The sequence below is a fragment of the Amblyomma americanum genome, chromosome 2 (assembly GCF_052857255.1).
Source record: "Amblyomma americanum isolate KBUSLIRL-KWMA chromosome 2, ASM5285725v1, whole genome shotgun sequence".
NCBI classification, from domain to species: Eukaryota; Metazoa; Arthropoda; class Arachnida; order Ixodida; family Ixodidae; genus Amblyomma; species Amblyomma americanum.
Window position 1 is genome coordinate 189068367 of NC_135498.1, and position 22066 is coordinate 189090432.

Below are 22066 nucleotides of genomic sequence, written 5' to 3' on the forward strand. Positions count from 1 at the left end.
CCAATATCTAATTTATGATCGAGTAATTCTTTTTCTAGATAAGCTTAAACTGCTAGCCAATGCCCAACATGAATTTCGGAAAAGTAGATCAACAGAGACAGCCTTATTGACTCTGAATGAAAAATACTACAAAATATAGAAAATAACAATTATACCTTAGGTTTATTTGTTGAAGAGTACAGTTAGTTCTTGGGCTAGTTGGCATTCTTGATTGAAGCTCATTTGCTGACTTCACGAAGATCTTTGTTTTTCTTAATAACGATATACTACTGCATAAACTTTCACTCTACAGAATTCGGGGCATACCACTGGAAATGTTTCGATAATATGTGAGTGGTAGAACTCAGTGGGTATTCGTCGATAGGGAACAGTCAAATTTCTTAACAGTTACACATGGTGTGCAGCAAGGAAGTGTTTTGGGGCTTTATTGTTTAATTTATATATAAATGATATTGTTACACTAGACCAAACGGCGAAGTTCATGATATATGCAGTGTGGGGTTGGCTAGGGGAGATAAGTACGTTCTCCCCAATCAATCACGGCTGACACGGTTCAAAGCCGCCCAGACCCCACCCCGTGATTGCGTACGCTACCGAGCGCACGCCGACCACGGCGGGCCTTGCTCTGCGGGAACAAAGGAACGACACATTGGCTGACACAAACAGGCATTTATTGCTACAGAAACAATAACGCCAGCTAGCAACAAGGTACGCTAATGAATCGAGGACGTCCCACTCACCAGCAAAGTTCCGAGCGAATGTTCGCCCGCGCTAGGGCAAGGGATATATCCTCCGAAGACCGGACGGGACGAGTACGGGAGCGAGGCTCCCCGTCACTTCCTTGCCCCGCCGTCGAAGAGCGGAGCCGCGAGCGACGCGTCCGCTCGAGCGGACGATCCCAGCCGAAGCGCCCCATCAATATCACCTAGACTATCTAGGTGGTATTGGCCCCATGCCCCCTCTCCTGCGCGAGGCTTTGGCAGTCTCCCGCGCAGCGATGCTGGTGCCCTCTCTTGCCAGTTCATGTAACTGACAAGGGAATGCGTTCATCCTCGAGGTGAGACTGCCGCTGCACGGTGCCTCGCGGTGAAGCAAACACAGGGGGTTGCAGGGCAGGTCCCCACAGCAGATGACGGCACAGTCTTTATTTCTGGTCGAAGTGTACCCAAATTAGTATTAAAATGCAATGATGTGCCTGTCAAGCTCTTGCTCTGGTCGCAGCGCAACAAGATAAATAAATATTAATGCAGCAAAAACGAAAGGAATTATCTTCTGAGTAAAAAATAAACCAATTAAAATTAAACACGCAATTAGATATGCTGATAATGAAATGGAAGTTGTGCATGAGCGCACAATTCTGGGAGTTGTTTTCTCATCTAATCGCAGCTGGGATACGGAGGTGAATAACATCTGTAAAAAGCTAGCTGCGAGAACAGGAGCACTGTCACGATGCCGAACGCTGCTACCGTCAAAGGTTAAGCGACAAATTTATTATGCACTCTTCGAATCTCATATTAAAACTGTAGCTTAATATGGGCAACCACTACGTACACAAATATCGCGAAGATACTTCGCCTCCAAACGAAAACCCTTCATCAAATCGCAAACGTACACTACTTATCCCCAACAAACGTTTGTTCCCATTGTGTCACATTATCGGCATTGACCACATGTATGACTTCCGGAAGCTACGTTTGCTTTCCTTTTCTAATAGTTCTTACAAGTCCTTTACAACTGAAACAGCGTCCCTAAAAATTAAACATATTTCTGCTAATACCCGCAGCACGGATAGATGGTTTGTTCCTCATTTTAGAACTAATTTTAAGCTCCAAACATTGCAACACAATCTTCCGAATGTACTCAACAATTATAAACATACCACAGATTTCAGATTCAAAGAAATGCGACGGTATTTTGTCGAGTTGTGAGGTATTTTTTTGATTCATTACTTCTGGTTCTCTTGGTGCACTATGATGTACACAGACAATTTTGTGCATTTCTTTAAAATTTAGATTATTTCATATAAACCTGATGTGTATATTCTGCTTTTCATGTATGTACATATGTTTAAAATTTGTATTAGTGAACATTAAATACATCTTTGTGATTCTATTACATGTGTATTTCTTGATTACGTATTATTTTGCACTAGACGAGCCTAGAAGCTACAATTTTAACCATACAGTTGTATTTATTAACTGTATTCATTGTTTGTGTTTTACAGTGTGTACATTTGTTGTCCTTTGTTGTATCTTTCTTAAGTTTATTTCCATCACCTGAAATGTCGAAGCCACTGCTATCTAAAAGTATTCCGGGCCCAGTCAAGCTGCAAAAGCAGCTTTTTGCCTGGAAATCCTTCCGGTTGTTCTGGAGAAAATAAATTCAATTCGATTCATTTGAATTCAAAATCTTTGAATATATGAAAAAATGCGTTCATAGACTCTTTCCTGTTCAAAAATGCTTTTGTCCGGAATCGTTGAGTGTGAAATGGTTGAGAACGAGAGACCTGCCAAGCGTGGATAACTGCTGTGCGCAGGGCCAAGGGAGTTTCCTGTCTCTTGCTAAACATGTTTGGTACGTTGCACGTGTAATATTATTTCTGACCAGTTTTCAATGCACGAGGCGAATCAGAAAGACTTTGCTCCTATTTTTTATCAGGCATAATATACATACAGCAATTACAAATATACGTACTATTCAACGTGCTTTGCACTCACTATTTTTCTATATAGTCCCCACACCGCTCCAGACATTTCTCCCATCGAAGCACTAAATCTGAGACGCACCTGCGGCAGAACTCGCCCGGCTGACTGTGGAATCACCGTCGGACTGCTGTCCTGGCTTTATCGTTGCGCGTGAATCGCTGTCCTGCAAGGAACTTCCTCAGCGGTCAGAAAGCGTGGAAATCACTAGGGTCGGAGGTTCAGACTGTGTGGTGGGTGGTCCAGACTCTCCCATAAAATGACCGTAGCTTGTCGGCGGATCTGATTGCCACATGTGGCCTCACATTGTTTTGGAGATAACCGCGTTGTCCACACCGAGAACATTTCGCTGTTTTCGCTTGATGACAGCCAGCAGACGTGACAGTGCGGAACAACTGTCGGCATTGATGGCTGCACCTTGCGGCATGAAATCCAGCACTAATGGTTCTCGGCTAGCACAGAAGACCGTTAACATCACTTTCCGAACAAATGGCACTGAACGGAATTTTTTCGTCACAGGCGAACCCGGATGTTTCGACAACATGCTCTGCTGCTTCGATTTAGGCGTGAAATGCAGTATCTACGTTTCATCGCCAGTAACATTGCGGTCCAGGAAATTTTCACCCTCTTTGGCATGGTGACAGGCAATCATTCGCTTGCCTATCACCATGTCATCTAACTGCTTAGGCACCCACCGACATAAAACCTTCCGGTACCCTCACTACCCGTGAACAATGTCGTAAACACACTCCCGTACGAAATGCCTGCCGATCCGCTTTCAACATTGCATCCACGTGGGAGATGTCCTGAGTCAGCGACGCACCCCCCCCCCCCCCCCCCGCCCCTCCCCGAACGCTCATTGCCAAGCAAGTCTTCACGAACTCATAACAGCACCACCTTACACTTCTCAATTCGAGACTTTTTTCCCCATACGTACGCGGCATTTCTTGTGGACTTCGATGGGCGTTCGGCCCTTGCTCCATAGAAAACGAATCACACTTCGTAGATCGTATGCCGTGGACGTGTGGAGCACAGCCACCATCTTCGGGTGGATGGATGGAAGGTCCCCTTTGAAACGGAGTGGTCGCAGTTGCCACCAAGCTCGGCTTTTTTTCTTGATTTTTGTGCAACTATGTGGCAATTCGTTATTAAGATTCGCCATTTTCTTTAAAGATGTTTTCCTATCCCTTTAACCTTATGTCACCTCTCTGCTTTTGAGCCACCAAACTTGCAATCGCCTTTTGCTACTTTCCACCGCAGATTTATTTACGTGACCATGGTTATCTCCAAACCCTATAGGGCCTCAGGAAGAGCGGCTGTGCCTGCATCGACATCAGGATGGACACCATCACATTCGCGTTTGAGGTGTTCGATTGTTTCTACAGATTTATCGCACACTGCACATGTGTCATCTATTTCGTTAAATTTCTTTTTGTAGCAGCGCGTTCTAAGACGCACTGACCAAGCCGAGTTTTCGCCGCAAGGCGGGGTTGGCGCAGTCCGTTGTCTGCAGAAGAAAGCGCGACAATGCGAAAGGTTTAGAGGCGAGCTTTGCAAGATGCGCAGATCCTTTGATGGCCAATCGGCTGCAACCCAGTACTGACGGCTTTCAGTTAGTTGACCTTGGCGCAGACGATTACGTGTTTCCATCATGCGCGGTTGAACTAAGTACCGCTGCCAAACTTTCTAGGAGAGAAAAGTTATACTGCAGTACGCAAGCTCTGTGCGTAGTTTCACCGCAAATACGTGCCGGCGGTTGAGGCAAGAACATTTTTTACAAATCTTCATTGTAACGTGCCGGCGGTTGAGGCAAGAACATTTTTTACAAATCTTCATTGTAAAGATGCACCATACTGTATATACACAGCCTGCCCACAACCCAGAGGGCAGGTTTCTCCCTGCCAGAACCAGGCTCCAGACAAACGCACAGCGGCTAAATGCAGGGAGTGGCCACTGCAAGTGCTACCGCAATGAAAAAATACCTCCTGGGATTAGCTGCTTGTGTGCACGCTTACTCTGAGGACTACCTGATGACGAGAACCCCCTGCTTCTATGATTACTATAATTCTCCAACATGCACTGCTGTGTACAAGGGCTATCTGTGAGGGTCTTAAAGTATCTTCTGCGAAGTTCTGCATATTGAGCAGTCTGTTTTGCCAGTCCGCCACAGGTGACAGCTTCCCATCAGAAATAGAGGCTTGAAAGCGTATGATGGGGATATCAAGCTTCGAGTTGTCGAGCACGTAAAGCAGGCAGCTGGCCACAACTTCGGCCGGCTTCCCGAGAGTAGCAGGAAGCAGTTTTCCCAGAATATTGCTTGAAAATTGAACTGAAAAATGCTGCTTTGGGGTAAGGGCCGCACAGCGCCAAAATTTCTAAAAAACAAAAACAGAGTGCGGTCCTTACATCGGAAGTTACGTATACTAGTCTTACCGACTGTTTCCAGGTGATGAGCGAAACTCTCTGGAAAACCAGAGATTTCACAACGCAGCGGCGCGATGAGTGGCAATGGTTCCGCGGGGGTCCTCATCGCGCGATGCCATCGAGCAGCTTCTCGCCGCCGCCAATAATCGCCACGTTCGTTTACCTCTTTGGGACCCCTCAGGCGCCCAGATCCCCTTCTCGTCCCCGGGTGTCATCTTGCTTTCCCGCCCTGGCGCCGGTTCTGTCCGTCAAGACGGCTGATGATGGACAACATTTAGGCGAGGACTTTGTTCGTTAATTGCATAGCGCATTGATTGAATATATAGTGACGCGGACAGGGGAATTGGTTGCTTCAACTTGCGTGCGCACTAGTGGTCAAGAGATGCACTAGTAGTTAAGAGAACAGTCGGGGCACGTGCTCATCGCATGTGTGGTTCTTGGGGACGATGAGGGGATGTTTGGAGAAAAAGGGGGATGCGCAGCCCGTTAATTGCCTCCTGTCTTGTACGGCTCACAGCAACTGGGCTGCGCTGGGTAAGGGAGTGAAAAAGAATAGGGGAGCAGAGGCGGGAAAGAGGACAGGGGAATGGCAAAGGAGCGTTGATGAAGCTGCCGTTGAGGTACGTGAAAAAATACGGACGCGGAAAAGCGTGCACAAGTGGAGAATGCGGGAGCAATTGGGTGCGCGTAGGGTGGAGATTATGTCGAGTGAAGGAGACATGCATGGACCCCCTTGCGTTAAGATTACCGTATGAGCGAATGCGCTCATTGCGTTGACGTTTTGACAAATTGCGCGCATAAGTGCGTTTCTGCCAATCTGTCAAAAAATGCAGATATACTGTTCGTTGCGTCGTTCAGAGTAAATCAACCTAACATTCGTTTGATCGGGGCTGAAATTTCGCAAAGAGGTGGCATTTAATGCTGAGTATTGTTTTAAGCTACTTTCGGTTGTCTTAATTCAATAAAGCGTGTTACTTGCCTAGTTATGTCAGAATTTACCGTTAAATCCTCATCATCTGAGGCGACGGTGGACGAAAAAGGCAAAATTTTGCCGCAATGGCAATGGTAGCGCTATCTCGCGCCTATCGGAGGAAGAGTGCAACCGTAGGGGATTTGTTCCTCCGGTGACCGCGAGGTGCCGCTGCCAGTACTAGTGCTCATATTGGTCTACATTGGGTGCGTTCCAATATTCAGACGTAAACGGCTACTTAAACTATAGTGTTCTAGAAGGGGGTAGTGGGTTCAGCAGCCGGCGCGCCCCATGCATTGCGGGGAGGCGGCGAGTGCGGACGGGACCCGGATGTTAGCGGCGGCGCTGTAGTCGCGTGGGCTGGCTGTTGGTGGCGCCCATGTGCTGCCTTTCGCACGTTTGTTCACGCATGGTTTGCGGCTTAATAATAATAATAATAATAATTGTTTTTTGGGGAAAGGAATTGGCGCAGTATCTGTCTCATAGATCATTGGACACGTGAACCACGCCGTAAGGGAAGGGATAAAGGAGGGAGTGAAAGAAGAAAGGAAGAAGAGGTGCCGTAGTGGAGGGCTCTGGAATAATTTCGACTACCTGGGAATTTTTTACGTGCACTGACACCGCACAGCACACGGGCGCCTTAGCGTTTTTCCTAAAAAAAAAAAACGCAGCCGCCGTTGTTCTCTGTTTTTTTCAGCGCATCATTTTAGTTTGTTTCGCCGGCTGCCTTCTTCATTCGTGAAAAGTTGGAACCGTCAGCGGCAACGAAAATGCTTTGCTCCCGGGTGTCAAACCGGCTACAAGTGGACTAAAGGAAAGCAGTCGTCGTTGTTTACCGTGCCGAAAGATGAGGAAAGACGCCCAATTTGCCAGTACATCATGACATCCAGATTGAGCCAGGATCCACTGGAAAATTTATTTCGCACATTCAGGCAGTCGTGCTGGTCCAACGACCACCCAACACCGACACAGTTTCTAATTGTCGTCAACTGCTTGTCGTTTTATAATCTGGCCAAGACAGTGCGCTCAGGCAATGCTGACCTTAATGGAGGTAGTGGAGAAATAATTTCTCTCCTGGGTGCGTGCGATGCTCCTGCTCAAGAACACAGGGTTGCTGCAATCGTCAGGCTCATCGAGAAAGGCAACCTAGCTTCAGCCGAGCGCATGCTTCAGAGTATTCCTGCTGAGCACAGAGAGTATCTAGAGCAGAAGAGCGACGACCGCCTTATACATTATATGGCAAGATATGTTGCCTGAAAGTTTGACACGTTATCACTGCACGCACTGCAAAGCCTATTGGAAAGCTCCAATAAGGAAGGCAGAAATTCTGAGTTCAATGATATGTGGCAAGGGAGGGTTGTTGTATCCTTCGCAAGAACCTTTTCGGGGAAGTGAAGAAGTTAGAAGATATATATTCACTGTTTTCTTCAGTCGCGAGGAACTCTGCAGTGAGAGCAAAGTAGATGTTGTGCTGCTTGTGAAGGCAAATTTTGGTTATGCCTTAGGTTACAGCCAGCACGCAGATGAGCTCACAACTGCAGAGTTGATGAAGTTCTATGTGCTGACAAGGCTGCACTTTTATGTGAAAGGGCTGAACCAATCGCGACAAGAACGGCGGAAAAAGAAATTACACACGAAGATAAGCCGTAGTTCATAGTGCCTCTCTCGTAGCAGCCGTAAGCAGTGCCTTGAGAAGGAGGTGGCTGCCCGTTTGTTGTACCAACAAAATTGTTTGGTACAGTCCCAGTGGAAAGCAATATTAAGGTTGAAACGTTTAAATAAACCTCTCAAGAAATCGTGCCCACAATATTAAAACTCCGCAGCATTCCATCATACGGCACGATTCAAATTCCTTTGTTCACGTGGCCATGGCCGTGCAAAATAAATAGCCACCAGCCCGCGGTTGCAACAAATGGAATCACACCTCATTAAAAGTCGAACGAGCACTGGACTGTTTATATCCAGGAAAAGTACCAGGCAGCAGAATGTTATTGGCCCAAGCAAGGCAAATCATCAGTGGCCAATGCTTGCATGATTGGAGAAAGGCCAGATACCACATCTGAAGAAAAGCTGCAACCAATTAAAACCAACTGGTTTACCATTTGGTTTGCTTGGGCAACCACTTGAAACCAACTGGTGTACCGTTTGGTCTGCTTGGGCAACCAGTTAAAACCAACTGGTGCAACATTTGACCTCAGTTGGTGAACCAATTCATTCCAACTGGTTGGGGCCCAATGGGTGGCGAAAACACAATTGGATGACCAATTGGTTTCAATGGGAAAATTTCCAATTCAACCCATTGGTTATTTTTGACTGGGGTTCCCCTACTTTTTTTTTTGCAGGTGTATTACGAAATTTCGCGCATTTTAGGAACCACCATGACCGCCTACTAATTGCATCACCGTGGCAGGAATTATCTTTCTAGATTTCAGTGAATGTGTACTTTGGAAAACAAACGCTGAATTTGATGAAATAAAGCCTCGTCGATTCGGGATATCTCTGTTCAGGATGCGTGAGTGCGCGTGCCGCAATTATTTGGCTAACTTTAACAGTGAATGTGATCGCGCCTGGACGTGCATCGAAAATTTTGATTGAAAATAAGCGATTTACTCATCCACAATTTTACTTCTGCCCTGTTTGTGAGCTCTGCGTTTAGAAATGCAACCGGATCGTCGTACGGCGGTTCTGTCTCTTCGTCGGGTCGGCTTTATCTTCGCCCTCACTTGTGGCATGTCCGCCTTTCCACCTTTTCTGGGCTCTTTGCCTTGAGAGGTAGGTTTTAAGAAAGTATGCATTAGAGCTGCAGACGTCCGATTTTCGGTGTTGCACCAGATGCACACAGCTTTCTCGGCGCTGCGAATGCAGCGCGTATCGCGGGTATGTTGCGGGTTCTTTACAGCCAGTGCTCCGGTGGCGCCATCTCACGCTGTCGACGTGAGATGCCGCACCCGCGGGCTCTCCCTGACCCCACTACCCCCTTCTAGAACACTATACTTAAACGTCTAGCCGGACAGCCGCCACCTTGGGACGCGTTCCATTTCTCACGAAGCCGTCTAAGATGACTGCTTCGCCGAAGTCTACATCGATGCACGCTAACTTGCTGTCTGAAGATGGCGGAGCTGATGTACGCGGATGAGCGAGTCGTGCTCTTGCGGGCGTCGGACTGTACACGGAGTATAGGAAAGGAAAAATGTGAGTCATTCCATTATTTTACATGGTACGCAAACTAGTGGCTAATTAACATTCGTGGACGTGCGATTCCTAGCAGTGAATCACGCAGGAGAAAATCGTGCATTTGAGAACTTCGCTACAGCAGCTGACGATGTAGGTCTGTTTACGTGGTCTGTTTACGTGACCTTAATTAGCACCTTTATTTTAGAGATTAATACTCGTCGCTGTCGTTGGGCTCCTTGACGGGCGTTAAGACGGCTGGCGTGACGGTTAACAAATGTGTTCTTCTGTTGCTGTATTAGTTGCACCAACTCTTTCGCGTACATTCTTTTTTATTATCTCTACAGTCTCAGAACAAACACACCGGCATGTTGCGAATTGATTTTAGTCTTTGCAGGATTAAAGCTCGCTGCTATCTTTAGGTTTCTCGCCGTCTCCGACTACCACGTACGGCAGACAGCAGGTTTAAATGGCACGCATGTGTTTTCCTGTTGCAGTGTATATTAGCCGTATTTCATTTCGCGCATATTGATTACAGTCTTTCGTATTCTTTGTTATGTTAACAGGACCGTCTGGACGAGCACGTTCGAGGAGAATGTACAGTTTAGCATCAATAATAAAAGAATAATCGCATATCTCTTTAGCGTCGTCTGCGGAGAGCGGCCCCGCCTGCTACAAGTAGACTGACCGATAGGCGCATCCACGAGTCCGGTTTACGCGCAAAGTCATTGCAGAAAAAATGTGCAAACTTGTTGAAAACACGTTTGTAATGATCGTTATTGCTCAGTTTGAGAAAAACTATAGTACAGCTGTTAATAAACTTTTGTTACGTTATGCCGCGAGGCGGCGTGAGCAGTAGACAAGTTTCGATACATGGACATGTAGACGGCTTCCAAGACGTCACACTAGACGTCTTGTTAGATGGTCTAGAGTATTGGAACGCAGCCATTGCTGCAGAAGTTTGCCGTGTTGGTCCACCGTCAACGCTGACAATAAGGCATTAATGATGAATTCTCACCGAATAAGGCAAGCAGCTCACCCAATGGGTTATTAAGCAAAAATTGCCGCTAATTGCCATGTATATGCAAATGTTGAACCCAAATAAATGAGCGGTTAGGCAGAGAAATTTCTTTTAGAGTTTCTCTGAACGTGGATTATGGATCAATCTGTTATCTTACTGCTGCGAGCATTGCCTTTGGTGTTGAGGGTTACTGCTCCAGCCTTGAAATAAGTTCAGAGTTCCGGCCAGCGTTAATTGAACAGTCCAGTTTCACAGCTCCGCCAGAAACGTTGCCACTGCGCGAACTGCGGTGCAGTCGAGTCTTGCTTCCGGCAGACCATATATCGTCTGCTACACGTGGAGAGGAGCGGATATGCGCTGCGCATATGTGCTTTATTGTGATATCACTGTAATTTTGAACGAAGCAGGCAAGTCACAACTACTTGATAATGCTGTGTGACGCGAAACTGGTGCGGTGTCCTTTTTTACGTGTATGCACTGTGCCGCATACAACGTGAAGGTGATCACTTTCGCGAGGCTGACGAGAAGCAATATATATATATATATATATATATATATATATATATATATATATATATATATATATATATATATATATATATATATATATATATATATATATATATATATATATATATTCTGGTAAGGCAATCCTCCGTTCTCGTAAAAACAGAGGAGTTGAAGGATGCAAGGACGAAGGAGTGAACCAATTCTGATATTTCGTTCGGGCGTTTCGCAAATAGAAACTCCGGCAGGGAACTTCAGCATTGAGTGTGACGTGACTGACGGTTGCTGAATTCCGCAGTCCCTTTTATTTTCTCTTTGCTGGCTGAGCAGATGTACGACATGGTGCGCTGCCCAAGAAGCCTGTTCCTCATCATCAACAACAACTTTAAAAACGGCGAAGAGTGGCGGATTGGCCTGGAGCTTGATTTCGAGCATATGGACAAGCTGTTCAGTGCGTTGCACTTGGAGTGTGTTGTGCATGGAGATCTTAGTGCGGAGGAGAGTAATCGCCTTGGATGTAACTGGGCATGTCATATTGGCATATATCGCTGAGATGAACTTCCGAAACTGGCACTGGTGTCAAATCAAATCAAATTTATTTCAAAATCACAACGTATACATTGCAATAACGCTGCGGGTGCAGGCAAAAAACCCTTCAGGAGGCTTGACGAGACCGGCGCCCTACTAACATAGACTTGGCAGAAATAGCAGTGGTGTTCACTATATCAGGAATGAACACAAAATAATACGAAAATTCGGGAGAACACGAAAGAAACAAAAAAAAATCGAATGACGTGCAATCTGCTTTCAGAGTGAGGAGATACATCCCGAGTTAAGAGTGGCTGGCAAACAGTATTTTAACATTTGACGCCCGTGATTTGTTCGAGTGCGAGGAACTGCCCAGCGGTCAGTGCTACGCGTGTTGGATACATTTGATCGCAATGTTTATGAAGCAGGCTCTTTGAGGTATGTGTCATTTTTGGATATGCCTTGGTGGTAGCGTGAAGTAAGCATTGAATTTTGCAATGCGGTGACGGGTAGATGCTGAAATTCATCAAATATTGGTTTTGTGTGGGCGTTAAAGTTGGCATTTTTAATGACACGTATTGCTTTTTCCTGTAGCCTAAAAAAAAAATGTTAATGTTAGTTTGTGTGGTAGTGCCCCGAATCAGAAAACAGTTTCTCAGCGTGAAAAAACAAAACAAAAACGTTGAATTATAGAGTATAAGTTCAATGTTTTGTGGAAAAAGAAACCGTAGTCGCGACAACAAGTCTACAGTGCGAGCGAGTTTAGAACGAATGTGGGTGGTCGGTGAGTTCCAACACATATCAGAGTGGCTGTTCGGGCGAGTTGGTTTGCCGTGACGGAAGATATAGCGCTACGACACCAGGACGAACAAAGAAAGAGACAACACGAGCGCTAACTTTCAACTGAAGTTTATTCATTGCATGTGAAGTTCTTATACAGGCTGAATATCGCAGAAATACTACCAGGCTATCAAGCCGTGAGTCACCACATAACACGCACTTACTTTTTATTTACATCATCAAGGAAATCAATTTATTTCTTTGAGAGCGAGATAGATGCTGCACTAACACATTTATCGTTCAGTTTTCGTGTCTGTCTGGCTTCTACAATCTCACGCGTTAGTTGCTGTTTATTTTTACTTATGATTCGGCATTGTTTGAAAACTGGATGGCATCCCACCGGCTTGCAATGCAAACAGTGTTCGGCAAGGTTTCCTTTGCCGTTCTCCAAGTCCCTCTTATGTTCTCAGAGTCCTTCATTAACACACCTACCGGTCTGACCAATGTAATATTTTCCACACGACAAGGTCAGGGAATATACGACGCCTTCTGCACATTCTACACGCTTATTTTGGTGCTTTATTGTGCACGTTTCTTTTTTAACAGCAAAGGGATCGGTCATCCTACCAAGTTTTGCCAGTTTATCGGGTGCTGAAAACATTACTTTGACTTCAGCACGCTGCCCGATTTTTTTGAGATTATGCGAAATCTTGTGGATATGCGGAAGCACCGCTACTCGTTTATATTTCTCGGGTAGGCTTTGACCTGGTGACTGTTTTCTTCCGATCAAACTTTCAGCTACTGCTACAAGGAGAGCACTAAGATAGCCTGCTTCTTGTAACCGTTCAACCTGCTGGCAGAAACTATTGCTCATCATGTGCTGGCATGACTTGTCCAGCGCTTTCTTAAAGGTGGTTTTGATTACGCTTCGCTTGACTAGTTTTGAATGAGATGAAGTGTACGGAAGCAATGGTTTGCTAGTCCTAGGCGCATAGATCCATCATGTGCATGCGATCTTCTGCAAATGTTAACTTGATGTCCAAAGAACGAATTTCATTGTTAGCTGGCATTTCATACGTCAGCTGAAGCGGGTTCAAACATTCATTGAATACTGAGATTATCTCGGAGCTTGCGTTCCGAAGGTCGTCTATGGTACCGTCGATGAGGACCAGAAAATCATCAACATATCGAAACACTTTTCTTACTCTTGTACATTTAAGGCGATCATTAAGAGTCCTGTCAAGATGAGATAAGAACAAATTGCTTAGTACTGGTGCCAAGCAAGACCCGATACATATATACCCTTCTTTTTACGGTAGGGTTTTGCCTGCCAGTTAATAAATGTGGACCGGAGATACAAAACTAAGAGATCTATAACTCCTTGTACCGACACACCAGTAGCGTTCTGAAATTCAACGGCCCCGAATTCGTCAATGCTTTTTTCTATGCAGTTTACTAAGCCTGTCTGGGGTAGTGAGTAGTACAGATCTTTAATGTCGACAGACAAGGTGTGGACACCCTTGTCATGCTGTGCTGTGAATAATTCTAAGATTTTCTCCGAGTTTTTTTTACAAGGAATGGATCTTTGAGAGTCAAAAGGTTTAGTTTATCTCTTAGAAAGGAAGCGACTGACTTCTGCGAGGTGTAATTTTCCGATGCAATTACCCTTAAAGGCATGTCATGTGTGTGCGTTTTCGCGCTAAAAAAGCGCTCGTGGTGTTTCTTTCTTTGTTTGTCCTGGTTTCTTAGCGCTATATGTTCCGTCATGGCAATCCAACTCGGCCGAAAAGCCACCCTGATTGAACAATGATACGATTTGTGCTATGTCGTGATGCTGTGCCCATGTGAGACATGCTTCAGCACATACTTAAAAAAGGACATTGAGATCACGCCTCGCACTATAAGATTCCAAGCTTTGATAAGAGACGTTACAATTCCGTGTGAACTTTTCGTGTTAATAGATCCGTTCAGCGTGTAGAAAAGACGGATGATGGATAAACAACAAGATCAGCCGCGTTCAGTGTTCAGAGAACAGGGCATCTTAAAGCTCGGGAGGTATATGCTGTGTAAGTTTAACCTCCTGTCTAGTTGCCTTTTCTCGACGCGTGGGGTTTTAGGAATTTCGTTGTGCGACTTAAGTAAGGGAGTGGTGCTGGCGTGAGGCCGTATGACGACATCGCTCAATTTGACCCGGTCAAGGAGAGCACGGAAAGGGTCAGGATTGTTTCGAATATTCCATGGAACAACAATTAAGAAGAGGCTTCGGAAATGGCCGAGTAGCCTAAGACACGGTAAACTGAAGCTTATCTATTGCGCCGTCACTATTTCGAATCACACTGGGGTTTGGATTATGGCGCAGTTAATTCTTTATTGCGTGAACCCTAAAGAGAGAGAGAGAATAAACTTCAATTTGAGAAGAGGATGATGCTGGAGGCGTCAGGGAAGAGCCTTCAGTCCAGGCCCCCTGTGGCCCGACCTGTCAGCTGGGCCACAGCTATCAGCATCCAGGCCGAGCTATCAATCAACTGCACCTCCCATTGATCCCGAAGTGGAGGGCGTATGGGATCAATAGCCCTACGGAGTGGCGTCGCGAGGAGGGTGCGGTCGGCACCGGGTCTGCACTCAGGGGGTGTATAGGCGGGCACAAGGAAGGAAGGGAGGGGGCATTGTGGCGAAATGAATTATTGCACGAAAACGGGAGAAGCCGCGGGATGCATGATGCCGCTGAGACGCAGAGTGGCAAGTCTGAGCTTTACGTACAACGAATTACACCCTTGTGAGACTGATGTAGAATGCATGCTTTTAGTCAGAGCTTCTACGCCATTGTATTAAAGTCGGCCCGGGCATGTGTTCATGCGCGTACCCCGGAAACGCGAGCACTAACCCGATACTCATCGGAGGCCCCAGCGCGGGAGCGGGCCGCGCCGCCGCATCGCCTCTCTTTTGTGTATGTGCAGTTCACTCCCTTTTCCAAAGCGAGGCCCGCTGGCAGGATCACTCCGGCAGTTTTTAGAGTCTCTCTAGTTCATTTATCGTCTGTGCTTTTCTTGGACCTCGACCCAGCCCCACATCTTCCTCACACTTTGAAAGCGCGAAAAGGCGCGGAATGCCTGTAGCTGTCTCGAAGAATGGCAAGTGTCAGATCACTGCGCGATGACAACAAAAATAAACAAAGTGGTCGGGTGCTTTAAAAAGAGGCATTGAGAGGAAATATACCCAAGGGTATTCACATACTGCTTAATGTGGTTCTTGCCTTTTTCTCTCTCTAAACAAGACAGACTTTGGTAAAACGAGAAATACAACTGAACACGCTAAAACAAAAACCGAGCCTGGGGATGACCACATACACCAGCTATAGGTCACTTGTTTACCCACCGCCTTCTCATCGTCACGGAGACTTGGGAGCGCCTCGTGCAAGACCGCGAGTAGTGGTTGCATCATAGCAGAGCGCAGTTTAGAAATTCACCTGCGCTTGCTGTTCCCACTGCAACCCAAGAGCTGAACGCAGGACTCCTCAGCGGGAAGAGTGACCTCCATGAATTGACTAGGTAAAGCTGAGAGTGGGACTTGAGATGCGGGGCACCAGTTGTCTCAATAGACTAGTCGAAAAAGAATATGAACAGAAGAATTCAGAGCCATAAATTTAAATATTAAGAACTAGCCCTAGCTGGCAACGACTTATCAGTGAACATGCATGTATTTCGCCGTTTCCTATGTTTTTAAGGCATGATTCTGCGAGTGTAGGAAGGAAAACATTCTGAATTTATCAGTTTGTAGAGGCGCTCAGTCAAGCCGTAGCGGCGAGGAGTGCGCAAAACAGAAAGGCCAAGTAAGTCTCAGCAGCGGAATGCACGAAAGGCGAAATGGAAGGATATGGAGGAACACCTGGCTCATCTAAAGACTCTACTCGATGCTCTCCAGCTGAAGATGATTCTTGTGATAGTACCTTGCAATAAGATACGGAACAACTGCAAAGAACGGAGGAAGCTGGAGAGACAGCTGAAAGTGAATCCAGCTACGACACTACGCATCGTATAAGTGACTTTCAGGCAGAAAGTTCCGAAATGTTTCGTGATGTCTCTTTCTGGCAGATACCACTAACGGATAGTTGTCCCATTGAAATCGCGAAAAGGGAAGGGCTTAAAGAGGGGGCTTTTGGATCAGTGTCGAAACAAGGGACGAAAGCCGAAGGAGGATTGCGCCAGCTTTCCAAGGATTGGTTTCACAAAGCAATGCCTCATGGCCAGAAAATGTTGGGATCGTGGATGGTGCAGTCACCTGTCAGCGAGAAGTTGTTCTGTTTTTGCTGCCGCCTCTTCGCCAGTCACGCTACAGAAACGACTTCTAAATTTGTGAGTGGGTATCAGACGTGGTGGAAGCTTAGCCCAAAAGTTGAAGTTCATGAAAATTCTGGTAAGCACCTGCGTTGTCTGAAACAGTGGAAAACTTTACAGACAACGTTGAGGCAGCAGAAAAGCATTGACACTGAAAGCATCCATTCTTTGGAAACTGAGCAAAAGAAGTGGAGGGATATCTTGAGTCGACTGCTTGATATTACTCTTTATTTCGAAATAGGATGTGGCATTACGCGGGCACAAGGAAGATGAATCGGCGTGAGCAAGGGAAACTTCTTGGAAATCGTCGAAATGTGCTCTTCACGAGGCTACGACAACGCTGCCAATATGGCTAGTACCTGAGTGGGCGTGCAAGCCATTATTAAGGAGAAGAACAAAAAAGCTATCTTCAATGGTAGCATTGACCATTCTCTTGACCTGTGTGGTCACCATTCCTTTGCTCAGAATTCATCTTGCGTGAAATTTTTGGATATACTGAGGCACTCTTTTCTTTCTTCGCGACGTCAACTCACCGATGGGACTTCATCAGCCATGCCAGAGAGGCTCCGAAAAGGCTGTCAGCAGCACGCTGTAGCGCCCATTATGCTGCAGTAAAGCCAGTGGAGGAACAGTATGGTAGCAGCCATGGAAACGTTATGTGAGCCACAGCAAAATGTGGTTACAAGGGGTGCAACGCAATGCATTGCAGTAGCTGTGTGTGACTTCATTTTTCTGTTACTTGCACCTGTTGTGCGCAGTACTTGATGACGGCGGTGCTGCGCAATTGTATTTGCAGACAAAAGCACTATCTCTTGACAAAGTGGTGGTAAAGCTGGAGCTACTAAAGCATTTCTTCAAAGAGGAACGTGGTCACCTAGTGCACGATGCTATTGAGCAGGCACTGATAAAATCAAATGACCTCGGAATTGCAGTCGAGAGACGCCCCAGGTTAAAGAAGATGGTAGATGAAAAAGCAACAGATTCTGGACTTTCACTGAAGCAAGAAAATAACAGAGCAGTGCTGGAGTGCATTGATAGATTTTATGCCTAGGTCTGCATAAGACCAAAAGCAATTGTAGAACTGGCAACTTCGTTTGAGCCTCTTGAAGCGAAAAGCTTTCTTTATTCAACTGAGAAGGAAATCAAAGCTCTTATTCCGAAACTGACAGCATCCTGCGACGAGCTGTCAGACAGCGCACTTTTTATCAAAATTCTTAGGATGAGTTGACACCTCAAAGCAGCCGGCACTGGCCTAAAAGTTTTCCTATCTCATTGCTAACAAGCACAAGCTAAAGTTTTAGGCCGCCTGCACCACTGATGGTTTTTCTCGTTTTTATAATTCACTATAAAACAATTTTCTACATCTTGAGATTGTCGCATGACTGTCTTAGATGCCTATGCGCCATTAAACCCAACACAGCACGCATTGGTTTCGAAGAAGCGAATAGTTGGGCAGCAATGGACTTCTTAACAGTCATTACGGAGTGGAATTCTGTAGACTCTCTTCACACCGTTGCACTTATTTTTCACAGTATGTGTGTCTGTGACATTGTGTGAGGGTAGTTTTTCCAAGCCGAAACTAATCAAACAATACTTGAGATCAAAAATGGGTCAGTCCAGGCTTTCAGAAGCGTGAATTGTTGGGCGAGTTGGTACATGTTCACGTGAAAAAAAACCAGCGAAAAAAGACGCAAGACCAGAGGAAGACGCACACAGACTGTCACACAGACGCACACAGGCTTTAAGATCTTGAATTATTTTCGATTAAAGGTAAACTGGCAAAAAGCACTGATTTTGATCAAGTGATTAGTAGCTTTGCTGTTCTCAAAGCCAGAAAAGGAAAACTTTGATTTGAATTTTGTCGGATGCTTCGAGTGATATATGCTACCTGTTTCGTACCTCCATCAGGCTGATTTGTTCTTAGTGATTATTGCAAGTTTCCTGTTCCCTGGTATATCTATTATTATCTTGAATGACGCTTGTTTGTTTCATGACTTTAGTTGTTTGCAGTCTGTTCGAATTGTGCTTGGGAAATAGGCTTGTATTTTTAGTTCTCACGACGGGACGAGGCGCCTCGTCCCGTCGTACTTCTTGTTATTGTGCCTCGTCCTTAGTGCGCTGCTAGCATGCATGAAACCTTGAGAATGTCCTTGAGAACTCCTGCTTAAGCTTAAGAAAATCTGCTCGCATATCATCCTGAAGGGGGCACGACGCCGTATTGGCAATGGAGCGCTTACCTCTCACACTGTTCCAGGCTGCCCTACTCCTTGGCTCATCGCTACCTTGTTTGACATCGGACGTGGTCTTCACCTGCCCAGTTGAGAACGCGAATCAACCCGCGGATTGGACGCAACAGCCTTGCCTACAGATCCATCTGGAAGGAAACCTGTTCTTCGGCTGGCAACCACGGTCGTTCATCACCAGCGATACCACTATCAGCGCCGGCCACACGGAATATAAGCTGCTGCCCGTGAACGCCCCTCTGGGGCACGACGCCGTATTGGCAATGGAGCGCTTACCTCTCACACTGTTCCAGGTGAGTTACCTTGATCATTGCACTTGCCTAAGAAGCAAGAATCGCTGCTTGTTTTTGGTGTCGTGCCCCAGAGAGTGGTTATTTGCCCTAGAAGCATGCGAGGAAACTGTGCAACATTGCTTAAGTAGTTTATTCTTAATTCTTTCCGGGGATGTGGAAACAAACCCCGGACCTGATTCTAATGACATCCTGGCTACTGTGCTGGAGACTGTACAAAGGATCGAATCCGGCCAAGATGGAATTCGAAGTGATTTGAGAGAGTTGAAGCAGTGGCAAGCGTCAGTAGACATTGAACTGAAGCAGTTGTCTTCTAGACTTCGCAGTGTTGAAGTGGACGTTTCAGATCTAAAAAACAATCCCGCTGCGTCTTCGGCTGATTCTCCTGGTGCAGTTTCCGGCGTCATCTCTGACCAGCTCAGAATTATTGAATCGCGTTGTAATGACGCGGAAAACAGGCTGAGACGCTGCAACTTGGTTTTTTTTCGGCCTTTCCGATGACATATCTGAGACATGGCCAAGTGCTGAAACAAAAGTGATTGACCTGTGCAAGAAGGAATTGGACATTACAGTAGATTCATCGCAAATAGAACGGGCACACCGCATTGGTAAATACGACCCGGAAAAGTGCAGGCCAGTGATGGTAAAATTCACATTGTTTAAGGACAAACAACAGATCATTGGGAACGGCATCAAGCTGAAAGGAACTAACTATGCTGTGCGCGAAGATTTTTCCTTTCAGACACGACTGGCTAGAAAGAAGTTGATCGAATTTGCCAAACCACAAAAAGTTCCGTACAAGCTAAATGTCGATAAGCTGAGAATAAACGATAGTGTTTACGTGTACGACGCCGCTACTGACACCGTAAAACTATCTTCCGCATAGGTAAGGTGTTGCTCGGCTACACGTGTCATCAGGAAAGAACAAACATCTTACCGCAATAACACCGCGCAATCGCAGCTCTCCTTACTTTTCACTAACATACGCAGGATTCTTCCTAAGCGCATCGAACTTTGTTCATACCTTGACAATTGTGAATGCGACATTTTAATACTAACCGAAACGTGGCTCCATAAAGATATTAGGAACGATGAAGTCTTGCCTGATATGGACAGTTTTACTATCTACAGAAACGATAGGAGCGACAGAAGGGGAGGAGGGGTGTTGATTGCTGCTAAAAAGCATATAACTTCTTTTCCCGTTGATATTCCTAGTAAATTAGAAATTTTGTGGGTTTGCATCACATCGCCATCTTCCAAGCATCTTCTTGGAGTTTGTTACAGACCACCATATAGTCCGCAATCATTCGTCTCAGATCTACATGATAACCTAACTGAAGCAAAAGCTAAATTTCCAAAAGCAAGTATTTGTCTACTTGGTGACTTCAACTTTCCCGAAATTGACTGGCCGAGCTTAAGTTCGAGAACACGTGATGGCACTAATTTTGTTCAACTAACTCTCGATTTCTCTTTGGTCCAATTAGTCGAAAAACCTACCCGAGGAAACAATAAGCTTGACCTCGTCTTCTCGTCAGTCCCAGACAATATAAGCCCTATCTCTTATTCTGATGGCTTCAGTGATCACGAACTGCTTAATTTCACGATTTCAAGTCATGTCAAGTCAAGTCAGTTTTATTTACATCATTATGATGTGGGCAGGCTCAGGCAAAAAGCGAACGATTTTCGCTTGAGGGAGCCCGAGCCCCCCTACATGGCGTAGAGCAAGGGCAAAATTTTTTTTTTTTAAAAAGTACAAAATCCACACACGCTACCTAACAGAATATAATACAGGAATTTCAGAACAATCGATATAAACTCTTGGTACATGTTCATTAATACGCAATACATTGGTGTTAACATAGATGCAAAAGTCATTCGTGTCACACTTTTCACACAAAGGGAATACAGTGGCTTACAAAAAATGATTTCTTAGAGTTTGTGTACTAGATGTTTCAAGAGAAAAACGTTCAAAGATGAATTTGTTTAGTAACCTTGGAACTGCATGACGCATCATCTGTCGACCATGTTCTGTACGGCAAAAGGGAATGGTCCAACGTTCGTGTTTTCGAAACGAGTATGGCGTTGAGTTTGTTTCGAGGGATGACAATGTTGTCAAGAAATTGTCACCGTGAGAAATGGATTTTTTATATCTTATGGCTAAGAAAAATTCGTATAGCTTATGAGCGGGTATGATTTTGAATCTCTTAGACAGTTCTTCGGTATGAGCGAGGTAGTCAACATTTGCTATATAACGTACTGCTTTCTTTTGCAGCATGTATATCTTGTGCAGGTTAGTTTCAGTAGTAGAGCCCCAGACAAGGAAACAGTAGTTAACATACGACATGAATAATGTGTTGTATATTATTAATTTAATCGATACGGGTAGATAGGAGCGAAATTTCGCGAGAATTCCGACGCACTTTGATAAATTGGTTAAAGAGAAGCTAATGTGAGGGTCCCAGGTCATGTTCTTGTTAAAGAAAATTCCTAGTGTTTTTACTGTGTCAACCACCTCTATAATAGAGTTGTCTATTTTTAGCCTAAGATCTGATGTAACGGCACTCTGCCGGTAATGAAAAAGTACCGCTTTTGTTTTTTTACTATTTATTATCAAGGAATTTGCTGCGCTCCACGATTTCAACTTTTCTAACACACTGTTTGTGTTTGAAATGAGCAATGGAATATTATTGCCACTAAATAAGAGACTGGTATCGTCTGCATACAGAACATATTTTGGAAGGTTACTGATATTTGTTATGTCGTTTATGTATACAATAAACAGTAGCGGTCCTAAAATGCTTCCTTGTGGAACTCCAGTGGTTATAGGTTGAAGAGTTGAAACAGCTGATCTATTGTTACACATTGATATCGATGCTGTAGGTAGGACTTTAGTAGACAAGCTGCAGTGCCACGGATTCCATATTTTTCTAGCTTGTTGAGTAGTATTTGATGGTTTAGACGATCAAAAGCCTTCGAGAAATCCACAAAAACACCTTTGCACATCTCCCTATTTTCAAGTGCCTCCAGGATTATCTCTTTTTGCATTAGTAAGGCTGTTTCAGTAGACCTGTTTGGGCGGAAACCATGCTGTGACGG

General features: G+C 45.3%; 1 long non-coding RNA gene across 1 annotated transcript in view; it reads left to right on the top strand.

Annotated features, from left to right (window-relative positions):
• The first annotated feature begins 9146 nt into the window (after positions 1–9146).
• The window catches only part of LOC144119382 (uncharacterized), a 93351-nt gene continuing 80431 nt past the window's right edge, over positions 9147–22066 (top strand). Inside the window, exons 1-2 of the long non-coding RNA XR_013312344.1 lie at positions 9147–9288; positions 18692–18973. This is a non-coding gene — a long non-coding RNA (uncharacterized LOC144119382). The remainder of the gene's footprint in view (positions 9289–18691; positions 18974–22066) is intronic.